The sequence below is a fragment of the Taudactylus pleione genome, unplaced genomic scaffold (assembly GCF_031769625.1).
Source record: "Taudactylus pleione unplaced genomic scaffold, aTauple2 ptg000217l, whole genome shotgun sequence".
In the NCBI taxonomy this organism is placed as follows: Eukaryota; Metazoa; Chordata; class Amphibia; order Anura; family Myobatrachidae; genus Taudactylus; species Taudactylus pleione.
The window spans coordinates 409,221-416,977 of NW_028284619.1; positions in this window are offsets into that span (position 1 = coordinate 409,221).

Consider the following 7,757-nt stretch of genomic DNA (forward strand, 5'->3'; position numbering starts at 1 on the left):
AGCTGTCATCCTGATGCAGATCCCACCAAATGCAACCCATTTCACTGTCATTGACCTCTGTTCTGCTTTCTTCTCTGTGCCTCTCCACCCTGACTGTCAGTACCTATTCACATTCACATACAGAGGTGTGCAATATACATGGACACGATTACCCCAAGGTTTCATAGACAGCCCCAGTATCTTCTCCCAGGCATTGCACGACTGTTTACAATCTTTTCAACCTGCCAATGGATCTGTTCTAATTCAATATGTGGATGATTTATTGCTATGTTCTGACTCAATTATGTCATGTTTAAATGATACTAAACTTTTGTTACTTCATCTCTCGCATACAGGACACAAGGTGGCTAAGGACAAGCTACAGCCGTGCCAATCCAGAGTAAAATATTTGGGACACTGCCTAACCCAGGGGTTATGACACCTTACAAATGACAGAATCCAGGCCATACAAAACATGACACTGCCGCAGAATCAACAGCAAATTTGGACCTTCTTGGGAATGTGTGGATATTGCCGAATGTGGATCCCAGGTTTTTCTATTTTGGCCTTGCCTTTGCAGGAATTAGTCTCTTCCTCAAAGCCCAATCGTGTCATACACACAGAGGAATCAAAGCAGGCTTTCCTTAATCTTAAGTATAGCCTGACAAAAGCTCCTGCATTGGGAATACCTGATTATGAAAAACCTTTTGATTTCTATTGTACGGAAGCCGATGGTTGTGCTGCAGGTGTCCTTACACAAAAACATGGTGATGCCAGTAGGCCCATAGCATACTACAGTGCCCAATTGGACATGGTAGCAAGATCACTCCCCACTTTGTTTGAGAAGTGTAGCAGCTACCGCTCTATTGGTGAGTAAAAGTGAGGACGTAGTACTGGGCCATGATATGATTGTCTACACGCCCTATCAGGGCTGTCTCTTCCATTGGGCTTTTTGGGCAGCTGCCCAAGGGCCCGAAGCTCCAAGGGGCCTGCCAGCCCCTCTGCAGCTGCAGTCAGTTGTTAAATGCTTTTTTTTTATTATCACTGTGTTCCGATCCGCCATTCCCCCTAACCCCCCCCCCGACCTACCGGGAGCGCTTACTACAGCTGCACCCTCCCAACCCATGCTCCACCTCCCCTGCCTGCTTCCTCAAATCAATGGGCCTTCTGCAGATGACGCGCAGCCTGTGCGGCGCAGGTGACATGACGATGTCATGCTGTGTATGACCGAGTGCCAATGAAGAAGAGCGGAGGAGCCGGTGCAGCGCGCAATCAACAGGACGCCGAATCTCCTCAGTAAGTGAATCATGCAGAAGGAACTTGTTCCAGGGTCGGCAGGGAGAGGGGAGGAGGGGAGGGGGGGTGTTATGTGTATACAGTATATGTGTGTTTGTGTTATGTGTATACTGTGTGTGTGTGTTATGTGTATACTGTGTGTGTTATGTGTATACTGTGTGTGTGTTATGTGTATACTGTGTGTGTGTATGTCATGTGTATACTGTGTGTGTGTGTGTTATGTGTATACTGTGTGTGTGTTATGTGTATACTGTGTGTGTGTATGTTATGTGTATACTGTGTGTGTGTATTATGTGTATACTGTGTGTGTTATGTGTATACTGTGTGTGTTATGTGTATACTGTGTGTGTGTTATGTGTATACTGTGTGTGACGCCATCTTGCGAATGGCAGCTAGACTCCATTTTAGAAACAAGAATCTGCAAGACGCCATTTTGCAACCGGTGTCACTTTAAGTTACAACTCACGAGCTAAGAACAGATGGCAATGTTTTTGATAATCTACCAAGGGCAACTGGAAGAACAGCTTCCTGAGTAAAAGTAAATAGAATAGACAATGAGTGTTTTTACATACAAATTGGGAATCCCTGTATGCAGACAAGTATAGTTCTGGCAATTGTATTATAATCCAGGCATTTATCTACACAATTGGATTTGTCTGAATCCTAAACAGGTTTTAGCCCCACACCCAGACAGGATGGCCCCAGCTTCGCAGCTTGGGGTGGTAACACATTTGCATTCACACAAGAGTCTGGGAGAACAAAAGAGCTTTTCCTTTGAACACAGGAAAGGTGGGGGCTGCTGAGACAGGGGGCATGTGGAACTATCATGCTCAGCAATCCACACTGCTAGGTGTTCACTTAGTAAGTGTCAAGTGCATCATTTCTCATACACACATTAATACGCACAATTGCGCTGTTAACTAGTCACATATTAGTGAATGCATAGGACTTTGTATGAAACCACTGTTTTATTAGCTTTATGCGCAAAGTTGGTTCAGTTAGTTTAAATGCTGTGAAATAAAGATATTTGATAACTAAGGTTCTGTACATGCTAAGAAAGCCGTGTTTGGGTTCGTACTGATGAGTAATCTTTCAACAGAATTCCGGTACTATGGGTGTGGAGATCGCATCATGCATTCTCAACTTATGGACCGCAGAGACTACAAGCAACAAAATGTATATTTTATGAACAACTGTTAGGATGCAGCATTGGGGGTGAGAGGGAAAGACACCCAGCTGTTAGAGGCAGGGAGAGTCTATTTGAACCAGCCTGTTAAATGATCTGTAACAGATGCTTCTCCCCTGGGAACCAATGACATCAGCAACAAACTTCTCTATTGTCCGTTCTATTCTGGGGGGGTATAAATATGTGTGCTCAAATGCTGGGTTCTTAGTCTTCGTGCTGAATGCTGAATGACGAGGGGTCTCTTGCTGATGCCTATCATCGGGTCTGGAAGCGCTGCGTATGTATACTGTACTTGGGTCTGTATATTTCTTTTGCATCTAATTGTGCATGGATCAATAGCGTGTAACTGACTGTACTTTTACTTGAATAATACTTTGTGATTTGGAACCACATGTTCTAAGTCTGGAGTCTCTATTTACTATATGACTGCGTACGCAAATTAGCGTCATTCTTAGAGGTTTATAGGAAGGATTTTAGAAGGTATAGGCAGGGGTATATAGAGGTTCTGATCCAGTATCGTTAGTTGGGGGCTCGTCGAGTGAAGTCACTTACCTACTCACATGGCACATACGGCTATCGATATTTCAGCAAAGGGTGGAGTGGCCACATGCAGGGTTTTCCTGTAAACCACTTTGTGCTGAAAGATCGCTATCCGTTTTCATGTGAGCAAAGGAAGCTGACTAGAATCCAGGGACAAGAAAGGAAAAAGTTTGTTTTCCTTTGTTGATAGAACCTAACGTTTAAAAGGGATGCTGCAGTATTGAGTACGCGGCTGAGTCACAGTTTTGCGCACAGTAAGAGACGCACTTTTGCGTACGCACTTAAAAAGTCATTATATGGTTGTGTGGTAGTCGCATTATTGTGCATGCGGCTGGTCGCACAATAGCGTATACGCACTTCCGGTTCTGCTGCCACGTGTTTTAACAAAGCCGTTGAGGTTTACCTTTTTCAATTGTTACCAATATCTGGGTTAACGTTTATTTTTCTGCGCAGGTAAAAAAAGTGTGTAACAGTGAATATTTGTTGGACAAAGTTAAGGGTATCGTATGTTCCTTGAGGGCTAGCTGCAACGGTTAGTCTAGCCGCTCGGTAAGTAGCTTTACCGTTCTATACACAGTAGCAGGTGTAGATGTTGTCTTTGTTGTAGAGAGGTGCGTGGGAGCGGCTGACATACAAACTCCCATAGGTGTGGAAGTTGCCTTACTAAATCTTATCCGGGTGTGGAAGTTGCCTTTTTCAAATCTTTTCCAGGTGTGTGGGTGCCGCCAAATTAAATCGTCCACAGGTAAGTGAAAGTATCTTGATTGTCTTTCACCAGTTTAACTCTTTATTGAAAAGCGTAGGATTTTGTCTCAGAATGGGAGCCATGCAAACAGTAGAGATGTTAGACAATGATGTGCTGCTAATGGAGGCGCCGATCGGATTGGCCCGTTGTATTATGCATACTAAGTACGGTACTTATGCAATAAGGTATTGTGATGTATGGTTTAAAATGACGATGAAGAGTGTTTCCCAGAATTGGTAGTTTTGATAAGGATGTATTAGATAATGTCCGGGATCAGTCTGATGCGCTCCCGAGAGAAAAAGGTCAAATATTTTGAATGTTTAAAATTGTGGCAGCATGAGGGGAATGCGTGGCTTAAAAATGTTCAAGCGACGCAAACTAGTGTTGCGAGCGCATTCCCAGAAAATGCATCCGCAACGCTGAATTGCACAGTGGGCAAGCCGCAAAATGGCGTGCACGTGCGGCAAGGTAGCGTTGTGGAGAGTATTGCCAGCAGTTCACGCTCACCTCCCCCAACTTATGTGGATGGAGGTGCAAGTACAGTTACCAAAAATACCCATAAAAATGTAACAAGCAATTTGTACCCCCTCTTAAGTAACCATAAAGAAAATGTCTATGATGTGGATGATGAGCCTATTGCAATTTCTGCCATTTCCCATGCTGTACAAATGATAGATGCTGCATCACCACAATCATGGGTGGTGCCGCCATCTCCATCGGTAACAGCATGGGAAGTGTTAACACACTCTGCACCCGTAGAGGAAGTTGTTAATACCATACGTAGCAGTAGCAGATTAAACCCCCAGCCAGGTAACCAGGTCAGAGGTAGCAATGCTACCGGTCTGCATCCCATTCAGACGATAACTGTTCCGAATGGGAATGCGCATGCAAATGGTGTAGCGCCCACGAGGGAAGTAGTAATGCATTGTCCATGGACAAGAGCAGAACTAAATTCCATCATGAATGATTTCCCTGATCCCAAAAAGGAACTAGCCAAATGTCAAAGATTTTTGAGAAATTTGGGTAGTTCTCATGAGCCAACTAATAAAGATTGGCGTGTGGTGTTAAGGGCCTGTCTGCCACGCAATACCGACGTGACAAAATTTATCACGGATTGTGTATTGGATGGCGACATTCCCTTAACAGACCAAGTAAACCAAGGTAACATTTCCCGCATTGTGACTCAATTGGGTATATATTTTCCAGTAGTAGTTAACTGGAACAAAATTTTCCCAATCAAGCAAAAGGAGAGTGAAACTGCAGAAGACTATTGCGACTGCGCTCTGCAGGCTATCACCCAGTACACTGGGATAGAAGATATTAAAGATAGCACTCACCACAGGGGAATGATAGTCACGGTACTCATGGACGGTCTGAAGGAGAATTTAAAGACTCGGGTTCAGACCTCACAGCCTGGCTGGAGGGGACTTACAATAGATAATCTCATAGAGTCTGCCATAGAACATGATAAAAACATCTAAAAAAAGAGGGAGATCCAGAGTGAAAAATTAATGGCTGTCAGGATCCAAGCTCTGGAAGGAATGACAGTAACATCACAGCCGACAGACACACTCGCACCTGAACACACACTTACACCTGCCCTCACTAACCCCACACAACAACAAACACAGCTCTATTCCGCTAACCCAATACAACCACAGGTCCCATACTCATATCCCCCACAATACCTTTACCCTCCCTATCCTTACCCATATCCACCACCTTTACCCTCTGCTCAAACCTCACAACAACACATCTTTTCACCTGATCCACGGACATGTTTTAATTGTAAACAAACAGGACACTTAAGTAGAAATTGTACAGTAAAACGGGTAGGAAACTCAAATCAGGGAAGACCTGGATATCCCCATAAGGGATATGCACAGAGACCAGCAAATGTTCAAAAAGCACCAGCTCCAATTGTGGCCGTAAATGCTTTATTGGAGAATGGTAACCAATGCTAGGGGTCAGGTCATACCTGTAGTCTACAGATAGTCAGGTTAACGGGAAGTACTAGGGAAGAACCGGTCATGATGGTTGATGTAGCTGGTACTGAATATCCTTTTCTTGTAGACACAGGGGCGACCAGGTCAGTGATGAAATCTCCTGTAATTTACAGGTGACCAACGAGACAGTACCAACAATGGGTGTAACAGGTAAAGTGGAACGTTATCCTTTAACAAAGTCCACAGAGGTTACTGTTGGGCCGTTGCATACCAGACATTCTTTTGTTCTGGCTGCTGTGACCCCTACTAACCTGCTGGGAAGAGACTTGTTATGCAAAATGGGATGTGTTATATATTGCACCCCTGATGGTGTATTTTTAGATATCCCAGAGAGAATGGTATACGAGTTGCAGGATATGTTAGACACTCCTCAAAGGATAATGTATCACTCTACTGTTTTAAAAGAAAACCCATCACAGGTAGATTAAATGTTGCCCCAAATCCCAAATTCTCTTTGGAGAAGGATGGACAGGACACTGGATTAATGGCAAACGTCAGCCCTGTAATGGTAAACTTAAAAAGCGGTAGGTAAGCTCCAAAAATTTCCCAGTACCCACTAAAACAGGAGGTAGAATTAGGGATGTTTCCAATAATTGAGCGATTATTGCAACAGGGAATTTTAGTTCGTACAGCTAGTGTAGCCAACAGCCCCATTTTTCCAGTAAAGAAGAGTGGTGGGAGGGGTTATAGGCTGGTACAAGACCTTAGAGGTGTTAATAAGATAGTAGAGAGCCAATTCCCTGTAGTGCCAAATCCAGCTGTCATCCTGATGCAGATCCCACCAAATGCAACCCATTTCACTGTCATTGACCTCTGTTCTGCTTTCTTCTCTGTGCCTCTCCACCCTGACTGTCAGTACCTATTCACATTCACATACAGAGGTGTGCAATATACATGGACACGATTACCCCAAGGTTTCATAGACAGCCCCAGTATCTTCTCCCAGGCATTGCACGACTGTTTACAATCTTTTCAACCTGCCAATGGATCTGTTCTAATTCAATATGTGGATGATTTATTGCTATGTTCTGACTCAATTATGTCATGTTTAAATGATACTAAACTTTTGTTACTTCATCTCTCGCATACAGGACACAAGGTGGCTAAGGACAAGCTACAGCCGTGCCAATCCAGAGTAAAATATTTGGGACACTGCCTAACCCAGGGGTTATGACACCTTACAAATGACAGAATCCAGGCCATACAAAACATGACACTGCCGCAGAATCAACAGCAAATTTGGACCTTCTTGGGAATGTGTGGATATTGCCGAATGTGGATCCCAGGTTTTTCTATTTTGGCCTTGCCTTTGCAGGAATTAGTCTCTTCCTCAAAGCCCAATCGTGTCATACACACAGAGGAATCAAAGCAGGCTTTCCTTAATCTTAAGTATAGCCTGACAAAAGCTCCTGCATTGGGAATACCTGATTATGAAAAACCTTTTGATTTCTATTGTACGGAAGCCGATGGTTGTGCTGCAGGTGTCCTTACACAAAAACATGGTGATGCCAGTAGGCCCATAGCATACTACAGTGCCCAATTGGACATGGTAGCAAGATCACTCCCCACTTTGTTTGAGAAGTGTAGCAGCTACCGCTCTATTGGTGAGTAAAAGTGAGGACGTAGTACTGGGCCATGATATGATTGTCTACACGCCCTATCAGGGCTGTCTCTTCCATTGGGCTTTTTGGGCAGCTGCCCAAGGGCCCGAAGCTCCAAGGGGCCTGCCAGCCCCTCTGCAGCTGCAGTCAGTTGTTAAATGCTTTTTTTTTATTATCACTGTGTTCCGATCCGCCATTCCCCCTAACCCCCCCCCGACCTACCGGGAGCGCTTACTACAGCTGCACCCTCCCAACCCATGCTCCACCTCTCCTGCCTGCTTCCTCAAATCAATGGGCCTTCTGCAGATGACGCGCAGCCTGTGCGGTGCAGGTGACATGACGATGTGATGCTGTGTATGACCGAGTGCCAATGAAGAAGAGCGGAGGAGCCGGTGCAGCGCGCA